This window comes from Labeo rohita, chromosome 21 (genome assembly GCF_022985175.1).
Source record: "Labeo rohita strain BAU-BD-2019 chromosome 21, IGBB_LRoh.1.0, whole genome shotgun sequence".
Classification (NCBI taxonomy): domain Eukaryota; kingdom Metazoa; phylum Chordata; class Actinopteri; order Cypriniformes; family Cyprinidae; genus Labeo; species Labeo rohita.
This window is the reverse complement of record NC_066889.1, coordinates 17,735,786-17,749,863: the sequence shown is the minus strand read 5'-3', so window position 1 is coordinate 17,749,863 and position 14,078 is coordinate 17,735,786. Positions and strand designations below refer to the sequence as shown.

At 34.5% G+C, this 14,078-nt stretch overlaps 1 protein-coding gene across 10 annotated transcripts in view; it reads right to left on the bottom strand.

The window, feature by feature from the left end:
• Nucleotides 1-14,078, bottom strand: part of ank1b (ankyrin 1, erythrocytic b) — a 96,335-nt gene that overhangs the window by 58,792 nt on the left and 23,465 nt on the right. The gene's annotated exons all lie outside the window — the stretch shown is intronic.

The following is a 14,078-nucleotide window of genomic DNA, read 5'->3' as shown; positions in this document are numbered from 1 at the left end:
TTCTAACCCTATTTATAAAGTATTAATGTATATATATTTTACGAGTCAAAAGTTTTTGAACAGTAAGATTTTTAATGTTTTATAAAGAATTCTCATGCATTTATTTGATCCAAAGTACAGCAAAAACAGTACAATTTTTTAAATATTTTTACTATTTAAAATAACTGTTTTCTATTTGAATATATTTTAAAATGTAATTTATTCCTGTGATTTCAAAACTGAATTTTTTGCATCATTACTCCAGTCACATGTTCCTTTAGAAATCATTCTAATATTCTGATTTGTTGCTTAAAAATATTTATTGTTATGTTGAAAACAGACACTTTGTTTATTTGATGTACAGCATTCATCTGAAATAAAAATGTCATTTAATCAGTTTAAAGCATCCTTGCTAAATAAAAGTATTAACTTCCAATATATTGACTCCAAGCTTTTGAATGGTATAGTGTATAATATTACAAAAGCTTTTTATTTTCAGATAAATCTTTGGATCTTTCTACCCATCACAGAATCCTGAAAGAAATATACTTAACTGCTTTAAATATTGATAATAATAATGTGAAGAAATGTTTCTTGAACAGCAAATCAGCATATTAGAATGATTTCTGAATGATTGTGTGACACTGAAGACTGGAGTAATGATGCTGAAAATTTAGCTTTGATCACAGGAATAAATTATATTTTAAAATATATTCAAATATAAAGCAGTTATTTTAAATAGTAAAAATATTTCACAATATTACTGCTTTTGCTGTATTTTGGATCAAATAAATGCAGGCTTGGTGAGCAGAAGACAATTCTTAAAAGAAAAAACATTAAAAATCTTACTGTTCAAAAACTTTTGACTGGTAGCCTATTTATGCTTTCTTTGCGATCTGACTGGTTATTATGACTGGAACAATATTATGTGAAAATGGGAAGACTAATTTAAATAGTAAGTAAACAACTCATACACTCATACTTCAAAATAAGACTCAAAAAGGCATGGAAACATGATCTGTGGGAGTTTTTAGTGAGTATCAGTTTGGTAAAATTTAAAGTAAATCTCTATGTCTGTGACCAGCATTTACTGACTGATGATCTGAATTTTTTTTAAATAGTTAAAAGTTAACTATTAAAAACAACAGCAGAACGTAAGTTCACAAATAAAATATTTATTTTTTTAAACTGTTACTGCCTTAAGTTATTATTTTGGAATACATGTAAAATGCTTAAAAACACTAACTTGACTTGGCTTTAATAAATAGAACATTGATTACATCGTTGATGTAAAATATAAAACAGAAATAGATTACATCTTAACATTACATTTGAATGTCACTTAAAAATTCTAAATTCTAAATTAAAAGAGTTTAAACTGCAATAATATTTGACAATATAAATGTTCTACTGCATTTTTATCAAACAAATTCAGCTTTGGTGAGTATAAGAGACTTCTTTAAAATGTAATATGTTTTGGATTGTTTTTTTACTCTCATATGAAAATAGAAACGGAAGGCGGAAGAGAATAAGGACACAGGAATAGAAAATGACAGTCTGGATTCAAACAGGCCCTTTGTGTCGTGAGTATTCAGGCTACTTCCTTACCATTGCTTTGACGCATCAAATATGTAGCATTATGTTTACTGTTATACAAGAAAAGGGTTTCAGAATCACAGGGGTGCTCTATTTAGCTAGTCCAGCTTAAGTGTCTGTTTTGTTTTGTTAAATTAAAGCAGACTGGGTAGATTACTTGAGCTTCAACACTATTAATCATTTAAACGGCTGATCTGTGAGTCAGTCTGACCGATTCATTCATTAGCTCCCAACACCAGGTCAACAAAATAATCATAAAAAGTATGTAAGAGATAAAAAATGTCTCTTAAATATATGAATGAAGCCTAAGCTAGGCTTATAAAGCCTATAAATGTGTTTCAATCAATTTCATAAAAGTTATTTAGAACAGTATGTGGCCTTCAGTAGCACACACTCTAAACAACGATGAATGGACACACTTGAATGGAAAACACTCAATGGAATCTCTTATTTCATCTTATGGCATCCTCGTTTCAAACTAAGCATCCACACATCATTCATTTTCAATGACAGTTAATTTCAGAGCATAACTGCATTAGTGCTCATCCACGCTGGTTTTGAAAATAGTATTTGCAGCTGGATCCAGAATTCTGTGATTTAAGTAGTAAAGGAAATAACTACAATGCCAACAAGCACTGCAAATGACATAACTGAATTAAAAACAATGGTGCAATACACAATTATTAAAGAAGAAGTCCACTTCTAGAACAACAATTCACAAATAATTTACTCACCCCCTTGTCATCCAAGATGTTCATGTCTTTCTGTCTTCAGTCGTAAAGAAATTATGGTTTTTGAGGATTTTTCTCTATATAATGGACTTCATTGGTGCCCCGATTTTGAACTTCTAAAATGTAGTTTAAATGCAGCTTCAAAGGGCTCTAAACGAAGGGTCTTATTCTAGCGAAACGACTGGTCATGTTTTTCGGAAAATAAAAATTGTTATACTTTTTAAGCACAAAAGCTTGTGTAGCACAGGCTCTGGGATGCGCGTTCATGACGCTATGCAGACCCAGCACTTTAAAAACTGCTGGATTAAAAACAGCCTAACGCTGGGCAAAATATGGACATACCTAGTGATTGGGTTGTTTGACTCAACCTTCTGGGTAGTAACCCAACCGCTGGGTCAAAACAACCATATTTCGTAGTTTCTCCATATTTTACCTAGCGCTTGGTTGTATTTAACCCAGCGGTTTTCAGAGTGAGTGTTTACAAAGCAAACGCGCAAAGACTAAGAAAGTGCAAGTAAATTTGTAAACGCTGTTTGCAAACAAAAAGGTACAACGATGTCCTCCTCTCAAGTTGTATGAGAAAATAAGATGGAGTTTTTCACCATACTCAGTACACAGATGATGAACTTACACGTGATTCGTAGTAGTGATGGGAAGTTCGGATCATTTTACCGACTCAGACCTTTTAGTCTCGTTCAACAAAATGAACGAATCTTTTTTCCAGTCATTTTGTTAATTTTAGCAAAATATAATTAATATGTTATGTGTTACTTCCCTAACACATCTACTGCTTACACAAACGTTGATCACACTACAAACAAGACAAAACTATAATGCTGTAAGAAACAGAAAAGATGAATTCATTGTTTACCTGGGTCTTTAGTCTATGATTAGCTCACCTCACCTCTTATCTGACAAATTTTCGGGTTTGAGTCGTTCGTTCATCACGTGACAGCCCCATAAGATGAACGAACGACTTGAAAAACCCGAAGACTTGAAACAGGTGAACTAATTCCAGTAGAGAACCTAATAGGATGTTACGCATGCGTGACTGAATGAATCACTCCCTGAGACGACTTGTTCTTCCCGAGTCACACTAAAGATTCGTTCAAAATGACCCATTACTAATATGTAGCATCATGGGTGCGCATCCCAGAGCCTGTGCTACACAAGCTTTTGTGCTTAAAAAGTATACAAATTTTTTATTTTTCGAAAACAATGACTGATCGTTTCACTAGATAAGACCCTTCTTCCTCATCTGGGATCATTTAGAGCCCTTTGAAGCTGCATTTAAACTACACTTTGGAAGTTCAAAATTGGGGCACTAATGAAGTCCATTATATGAAGAAAAATCCTGAAATGCTTTCCTCAAAAAACATAATTTCTTCACAACTGAAGACAGAAAGACATGAACAACTTGGATGACAAGGGGGTGAGTAAATTATTTGTAAATTGTTGTTCTGGAAGTGGAGTAATGTAGTTTTTTACTATAAATCCCAACAGACAATCCCAACAGTGTTTTTTTGCACACAAAATTTTTCTGAAAGTTCACTAATTTGAGCATACATATGTGAACCTGGACCACAAAACCAGTCATAAGGGTCAATTTTTTAAAAAAAATGAGATTTATACATCACTTGAAAACTGAATAAATAATTTTTCCATTGAATTTCCATGGTTTGTAAGGATAGGACAATATTTGGCCAATAATAATACAATTATTTGAAAATCTGGAATCTGAGGGTACAAAAAAATTTAAATACTGAGAAAATCACCTTTGAAGTTGTGAATGAAGTTCTTAGCAATGCGTATTACTAATCAAAAATTAAGTTTTGTTATATTTACATTAGGAAATTTACAAAATATGTTAATGGAACATGATCTTTACATAATATCCTAATGATTTCTGGCATATAAGGAAAATCGATCATTTTGACCCATACAATGTATCTTTGGCCATTGCTACAAATATACCTGTGCTGACTGGTTTTGTGGTCCAGGGTCACATATGTTCACTTCATTTTCACAGTCACAACAGTGAAGATGTCAAAAATCAGTATTTGACAAAGCAATTAAACACTAGGCCATGTTAAAAGCGTAAATCCAAACTGTTTATGAATCTACTGTGAAGGAAAAGCAAGCCAAACCCAGACACAAGAGTGCACCGGCGGAATTGAGTTGCCTCTTGGCAACTGTCAGCATAATGTCAAGTTTCTCATTTACGTGAAGTGCAAGAGCAGTCAATTAATTAATTTTGCATAATCCCTAATGTATCATGAGCACAGATCCAGATTAACACGCAGTTCGGAAAGTTAAGCGATGACATCATCCACTGGTGTAATTATGCGGGATATATAACCGGTGAACAGAAAAGGGTCACGGCCACATTCAACAACCTGTCTGGCTTCTCACACACCTTTACATTCTCACACACTCGCTAAAAATAGTGACAAAGACGTCATTTGGAGCTCGACACCAGTAGGCCGAGAATGATGAATCGCAGTAATGAACCCTCCAGGGTTTGCTTTGAGACCCACTTCTACAGAAAGAGAAACCTACATAGTGCTGCTAGGGTAGCCATTTATAACACACACACATGCAGCTGTACCTTTCACACATTTAAATGAACACATACAAAATGTTACAGCTCAATATCTTCGGTCTGACTCAACGGTCAGGCAGTGCCAGTGCAGCAGCCACTGGATCCATGCACTGACAGGAAGCAGAAATACAAAGCTTCGTAAAACAATCCTTAGAAGGTCACAGCGTTCTGCAGATCTATAAATAAAGATCTATAATTACTGCACACTATTATTATCGGCTAGCATGACTATGACTATGGATTGCACTGTTAATGTACTACTGAATATGTTCTTCTGCTAATTTATGCTGCCTAAACCACGGAAAAAATGTGTGGAAGCTTCTAAATCATATAGAGAAGGACTTAGTAAACAGGAAAGGGCATAATATTTTGACAAACTAAAGTTAATAGGTGGTATAGACATGTACAAGCAGAATTAATTAAGATATTAGCTTATCATTTCACCTACCTGACCTGAAATTAAAAGAACAAATATGAATCTTGTCAAGATTCTTGTCTTAGAATTCTTGGTTCAGTTTGGCCATCCACAAACGCCTTTTGTTCCTCAAAGAGTTTTTGGCACGCTTCTCCTTGATTTGTTAAAACTTTTGGCAGTCTATAGTACTCCAAATGTTTTTCCCAGTCTGACCAATTAGTACAGCCCAAAACATGACAATAATTGACCATTTTCAGCAGCAATAATCAGCAAAATATGCAAATTAAATGTGGCATTGTTTACGTTCAGTGCTGCTAAAATGGCCATTTGATGACACGTCGTGAAAACACTCTATTGTAGGAGTGTGTGATTAATATAATCTACAATAATATCGTACTTGTTGTTTAAACTATATGCGATTTGACATTATCAAGTATATCGCAAAAACCAAACAAAAACACACCCAGAGAGTGCACGCATACACTATTAGATGTAGGTTAGACTAGTTCACGCTTTCACTGCAAGATTTAGTCTATTAAAATACATTTAGAATTCCCCCAAAATTCAAGCTAAGGGGGCAAAATACCCCCGTATGACCTTTATATGTGACCCTGGACCACAAAACCAGTCTTAAGTCGCTGGGGTGTATTTGTAGCAATAGCCAAAAGTACATTGCATGGGTCAAATTTACTGATTTTTCTTTTATGCCAAAAATCAGTAGGGAATTAAGTAAAGATCATGTTCCATGAAGATATTTCATAAAATTCCTACTGTTAATATATCAAAACTTAATTTTTGATTAGTAATATGCATTATCAAGAACTTTATTTAGACAACTTTAAAGGCGATTTTCTCAATATTTAGATTTTTCTGCACCCTCAGATTCTATATATTCAAATAGTTGTATCTCGGTCAAATATTGTCATATCCTAACAAACCATACATTAATGGAAAGCTTATTTATTCAGCTTTCAAATTATGTATAAATCGACAAATTGTTATATCTGTTATATTTATATCATCTGATGTAGTTAATATCACAGGAAGAGTTACGTTTTTCTCCAAATACCAGCTCGATTGCAAATATGATATTGATTTGATGAACAGCTCAATAAACAAGTTCACAACAACAGTTCTTGTTTTTGCTGTATTTTGTAGGGCTGCCCCCAAATAGCTGTCTAACCGTTAGTCGACGAGAAGAGGCCTGGTTGACCAAAATTTTATTAGTTGCTTAATCGCTAAAAAAAATTACATAGGAACTGCCAAAGTCACGCAGTCCCTGATGGACAGATTGTTGACGGCTGGTCTGTGTGGTAATACAGTACATGGGGCAGGACATATATGATTCATATATGATACCTTAAATATGGCTTTCATCTGAATGTTGTACAGTATGTAGTAGCAACTCTGCATGGCTGCTCAATCTAGTGTCTGCGTGTGGAAGCTGAATAGTATAATGAATAATTTAATGCATTTTTTGTCTTACAGATAAATGTAATACATCTTTCGAATCTGTAAAGACTCTGTGTTTATTTGTGTGCACTTGGAATAACAAAACATTGTGCTTTTGTAAAATAACGAAAGCAAACAGGATACGCTTTCTGCTGTCTCTGTGAACTTGAGCGAAACTTTGCAAACTCAGTGAAACTTGCCTTACAGACATGAAAAATGCGTCTATAGAGAGTGAAATGTCTACTTTTAAATAAGCCAAATATTCTCAGATTATGTAATGTGCATGAAACATGCACACAGATGATGAGTCAGTGTCTTCAACTTCATCTCTTAAAAGCACTAGTTTATCAATAAATTATTAAAACATCAATCCAGTCTCCCTGCAGTTTTTTCCCTGACAATTCATAATTATTATATCTGCCGGTGCACTGTGGCAAGTTTTTTTGTGTGTGTACTTGAGTGCTTATTAGGCTATGAGGACAGTTAAAACTTATTATAATGATTTATGTTGTTTATTAATAAATGTGCGACTTATAGTCAACTAATGCTTAAAATTAATGACTAGTCAACCAGACAAAGCCACAGCAGAACGGTTTTGCATCTCTGAGCGACACACAACCATGTTTCGTTACTGAATCAATCAGTCGTTGAACGAATCAGAGGTTGAATGAATGACTCAATGACTCACTCATGTTGTGATTTACTGGCGATTTTAAGTTTAGGTTTATATTTAAAGTATATTTCCCCCTCTCCCCCCCTCGCAAATCATTTCAAACATCACTATTGAATGTTTGTTTCAAAACATCAAAACACTATTTATGTATTTGTAACTACAGGTTAACTGCGTTCATGTCCTTAAACAGTGTGTGTAAGTGCATCTAAATTCCACTTCAGATGCAGATTCTGTGCCACCTCTGCCTCTGCATTGCAAATACAAATTTTGTTGATACTGATTTAATTTGATTGGTAACAGCCCTACTATTTGAATTTATTGATTAAATGTAAGAATTTGACACAAAAGATGATGCATAGACTTAATTAGTATAGAAAGATGCCCATAAAAGTTCATTTCTGTTACTCCTGCAAACTAACCACCTCGAAAATATGAAGAATATCCAAAGCTTTGGGGGTCAGCTGTTCATAACCTGTCAAAATACCAGCACATATATAGTTTTGGTATTGACTACAGAAATTTTGACTGTACACATCAACACTGGCATGCTGCTTGTTTATCGTAACACATCTCTTTGTAAAACCATGGCTGTTTCTTGCCTTTCATACATGCCAATTTCCCTGAAAACACTGGCAGCCGAACAGATCCGGTCGTGACCTAGAGAATGCAAAATCAATAAACAGACCAAAGGCTACACTTAAGTGGGAGTTGATCAAATATTGATAGACAGTGTTCATAATTGCGTGTATTCGTGTTTCAAATGCTTGGAACGCATTCTTGTGTATCCTCGACATTTTGTATAAATTACAGCATCGAGAGCCGCTTTCAAGTGTCAAAAAAAAAACAATCATTTGTGGATTCATTCATGAATTACTGAAAAATCACAATGTGTGAAGCATATTAAAAATCAAGTGCAGCCATTGAAATCCAGACTGAACGGACAAAGAGTATGCATGTATGACCTCATACGCTCACTCAGGATGTAAAGAAATGAAACCCTTTAGGAAGTAATGATAACTGGCATCAGTGTAAGCAACTTCCTGTTTTCTTTTACCCCGGTGCTAAAATGGAACCACTGAAATATTGATGTGTACGTCAGGATGTTGCGTCTGCAATCCATTAGAAACAAAACAGACTTAATCTTAGATTTATCCCCAGTCTTGGTCTCTTCTTTAATTGCTAAAACTCAGAGATAAAGACAGAAAACACATGGAGAGTGAAACTTGGACACAGATCTCATTTCCAGGTAATGACTGCACTATTGCTCAGATGAAAAGATGATCTTGTTGTCCATTTCTAGATTCTAGGTGTTAGCAAACGCATATCCAAATGCCAGCAAACTAATGTTCAGACCACAATGCTGCATTATTTTAATGCAGTCATTCATCATTTTCATTTTGTAGTCAAATGTCCTGTGTTTACAAAAGTATTAATTACTTATAGCTTTTATATAAGTATATAAAATGGCAACAACGTCATTATGATAATAAATATTTTAAAAATTACTAAATTAATAGTATAAAAAGGTATAATCATCAACATTTATAATAATAGTGGCCGTAATAATAATAATTATTACATTACATTACATTATAATATATTATATTATATTATATTAATGTTGGTATAATTAAAGTGTGACATAATAATAATAATAATAATAACAATAAATGAATTCATAATATTATGATAATATAATAATTAATAATCATGATATACAAATATATAAAACTGTGGCAACATCAATATGATAAGACATCAATGTTCAATAAATGCTTATATTAATAATAATAATAATTATTATTATTATAATTATAATGATATTTTATATTAATTTTATAATTATTTTAACATTTCTAATATAATATAACCGTAATAATAATAATTTTCAATATATGCCTACATTTATAATAACAAAAAAAAAAATTAAATAATAATTAACAATTCATAATATTGTAATTACATAATATTAAATAATATTATTATAACAATAATATAATATTTAATTTAAACTTATGGTGGCAACAGCAATATTAGACATCAATGTTCAATAAATGTTTTAATAATAATAATTATTATTATTATTGTTATTATTATATAATTAATAATAATAGTGATAAATATATACAAATGTGGCATCATCAATATGATAAGACATCAATATTCAATAAATGCTTATATTAATAATATTGTTATATGATATGATATGATATGATATGATATGATACAATATTGTTATATTATATTAAATTATATTATATTATATTATTAATGTTGGCATTAATAATATATTATTTATAATAATAGTGTGACCATAATAATAATTAATAATAATATAGTAATTACATAATATTGATTATTAATTAACAATAATATTTAATGTAATTGTATTATATATATATAAAAATGGTGGTACCAGCAATATAAGGCATCAATGATTCAATACATTTTTTAATTAATAATAATAATAATAATAAAAAATAAAAATAAAAATATTAATTAATATTAACAGCATTTAATAATAATAAGCTTTTAATTGTTGCCAAACAATTCCAATCAAAATTGAGGGTTGTAAGTATCTGTTAAATAATAAATATAAAATCAAAATCAACCAGCAGATCACTCCTCTCCCCTCTGTTTTACTCCTATTTTCCTCTACTCTAAACACTCTCTCCTCTGTCATGCAACTGTATTACATTCTCCCTCTCTCTGTGTCCTCTTACAGAAGCTGCAGATCTTCTCAGTCACATCACATTGCAGCGCCCAGCGCTTCCTCTTCAATATTCATGAGGACTGCAGAAGGCCTGACTGCAAAGCACGCTGGGTAGAGCCCTTTAGAGTCTCCTAATTACATCACCGTTATGTGCTGACGTCCACCTCTGTTTCATCCCTCAATATTAGTCCAGGGTCTGATCCTACATCTCAGCACTCACAAAAAATCCTCATGCACATAATCACACAATTAATGCTCAGTTTCCCAGCGTTCTCATTAAACTCTTGTCATCTCTTTGTGTGTGTGTGCGTGTGTGCTTTATTTCTCAAGATGCACATTGACGCAGAAGAGATTAAAAGAGAATGAGAGAGATGGAGGAGAGATGTATGGCCAAGAGTCAGGGAGTCAGAGAGTCGTGTGTGAGACGCCTGCCGAGCTCCCGCCAGCACATGGCCACTGACTCCGCCTCCTCCCCCGGGGCCAATCCCTCTCCACAGGAGCAGGAAAGCAGCGTCAGGGGGCGGCAGTCTGCAAGCTACCATCAGATGGCACAACACACACACCAGCACATACTTGAGCAGACAATATCAGCACACTAGACAACAGGACTAGTTTAACAATGCCCTTACTACCTTTCTGGGCCTTGAATGTGTCAGCTACATTGCTGTTTAAGCAGGGTCAGAAAGCTCTCAGATTTCATCGAAAGGGTTAATCTGGCACCTGGTGCTAATTTTCTTAATTATATGACAAACCCTATTTAACTGGCAGCAAAAAATCTAGTTGTCCACGTAAGACAAGTCCACGAGGAGAAAGTATAATGCGTAGACTCTCAATGGGAAACCGGTTCAGCACTGCAGCTGGAATTGCTTGACAGTTTAGCGCTGAACAGGATAAGGATCGCTATAAAAGTACAGGATATTATCACTTTAAATGATTTTTAACACATATTGAATGTGTTTCCCATAGAAACCAATACATACAGTGCTCTGCAAAAGTATTCATACCCCTTCATTTTTTCATGTTTTATATTGCAGCTTTATGTTAAACTTTTTTTCCACATTAATCTACACTCCATACACCATAATAACAAAGCAACTTTAACAACTTTGCAGATTTATTAGAAATAAAAAATGTAAATTATTCCATTGCATAAGTATTCACACCCTTTTCTGGGACACTTGAAATTTAACTCAGGAACACTCATATCACTTGTAGATGTTACTACAATTCAAGTGGAGTTAAACTGGCAAATTCATTTGAATCAGTGTGATTTGGAAAGGCACACACCTCTCAGAAATGGTCTAACAGCTAAAAATGCATATCAGAGCAAAAACCAAGCCCTGAGGTCAAAATAACTGCCTGTAGAGCTCAGAAACAGGCTTGCATCAAGGCACAGATCTGGGGAAAAGTTTAGACAAAAATTCTGCTGCACTGAATGTTCACAGAAGCATGCTAGACAACAGGACTAGTTTAACAATGCTCTTACTACCTTTCTGGGCCTTGAATGTGTCAGCTGTGTTGCTGTCTAAGCAGAGTCAGGAAGCTCTCGGATTTCATCAAAAAATATCCTAATTTGTGTTCCAAAGATGAATGAAGGTCTTACAGGTTTGGAATGTCATAACGGTGAGTAATAAATGACAGAATTGTCATTTTTGGATGAATTTTTTTCCTTATAACTTAAGTTCAATTGTTTTGAAGTACACAAGTTATTTAAAACCAACTTGCAAAACCACTGCTAGAGAAAACTTAAATTTCTGTAATTGTAGTTTCGACTCAAAACCTTAGTCACTGAGTTATCTAAACAAATATCTCATGTTAAATATGTAACTAGATGAATAATCACTTTCTCAGGGCTGCTGCACTAGTCTACATAGCACAAAAGATACAACACACTCAAGGTCTTCCTGAAAGACACTTTCAAATATCAATAAATGATTCATAAAAAAATCCTTCTAAATTCTTTTAGATGAACAATTATTTTTTTGGATTGCAGACCAAAAAAGCACCAAATAGACTCAGTTGCAAATAGCTTCTCAATTTCAATGTTGTATTTGCCTTTTTGTTACTCTCTGCAATTCTTTGGAGCTCCTTTGCAGCCCTGAAAGGCCATTTCACCACAGAGAGTCTCTGAGTGGCATAAATTCATGAAAATACAAACATCCGGAGGGCATATGAGCCATTCTAGGAGTCTAATGGCAGAAACATCTCAGGGCAATGTCAATTTTATCCTTCTTTTGTGCAAGTCATTTCCGCGGCTCTGTTTCACGTTTATCGTGATAAGAGAAAGGGATGCGTGTGAATGGAGAGACGGCTGGGATGTGGTACACATAACCACATAAATAATGGAGGAACAAGTGACGCATCTGTAGATTTCTGTCCTATTACAAAAATCCACTATATTGTCTGAGTTTGACTGGATTCCGGTTTCCATGTTCCACTCAGTTACATATGATCCCCTATGAACAATGTACTATAAAGGTAAGACAACGTACTATAAGGTAGTGGATATCATCACTTTAGATTATTTTTAACACATATTGAATGTGTTTCCCACAGCACCAATACATACAGTGCCTTGCAAAAGTATTCATACCCCAACATTTTTTTTTTTACACTTTTTTGTACGTTGCAGCCTTATTTTAAACTGCTTTAAATTACCCTTTTTCCACATCAACCTACATCAGTGGTTTTAATCCTGCTCCTGGGGGACCACTGCTCTGCACATTTTGCATGTCTCCCTTATTTAACACACCTGATTGAGATCATCAGCTCATTAGAAGAGAGATTCATAAACTGAACTAACGAGTTGATGATCTCAATCAGGTGTGTTAAATAAGGGAGACATGCAAAACGCACAGAGCAGGGGGCCCACAGGACTGGAATTGAGAACCACTGATCTACACTCCATACACAATAATGACTAAGCAACTTTAACAAGTTTGCAAATTTATTAGAAATAAAATACTAAAATGCTTTCATTGCAAAAGTATTCATACCCTTTTCTGGGACACTTGAAATTTAGCTCAGGAGCACTCATATCGCTTGTAGATGTTACTACACTTCAAGTGGAGTTAAACTGTGGCAAATTTATTTGAATGAATATGATTTGGAAAGGCACACACCTCTTAGTAAAAGGTCTAACAGCTGAAAATGCATATCAGAGCAAAAACCAAGCCCTGAGGTCAAAATAACTGCCTGTAGGGCTCAGAAACAGGCTTGCGTCAAGGCACAGATCTGGGGACGAGTTCAGGAAAAAATTCTGCTGCATTAGAGGTTCACTGAAGCATGTAGCCTCCATTATCCATAACAGAAGAAGCTTGGAACAACTAGGACTCTTCCTAGAGCTGGCCTTCTAGCCAAACTGAGCAATAGAGAAGGGTTTTGGTTATACTGGTGACCAAGAAGCTGATGGTCACTCTAGTTGAGCTCCATGATCATATATGCAGATGGAAAAACTTACAGAAGAACAAACATCACTGCAAAGCTCCACAAATCTGGTCTCTATGACAGTGTGGCCAAACTCAATCCTCTCCTTAGTGAAGACACATCAAAACCCACTTGGAATTTGCAACAACGAACCTAAAGAACTCTCAGACTGTGAGAAACAAGATTCTCTGGTCTGATGAATCTCAATTCCAAGCATCATGTTTAAAGAAAACCAAGCACTGCTCATCACCTGTACAGTAGCATCCCAAAAGTAAAGTGTGCTGGTAGCAACCTCGTGCTGTGGGGCTGTTTTTCAGCGGCAGGGGTCGAGGGACTCATCAGAGTAGAAGGAAAGCTCAATGCACCAAAATATTGAGAGAGCCTTAATGAAAACCCAGTCCAGAGCATTCAGAACCTCAGAATGGGCAGAAGGTTCACCTTCCAATAGGACAATGAGCCCAAGCACATGGCAAGGGTGGCTTATAGACAAC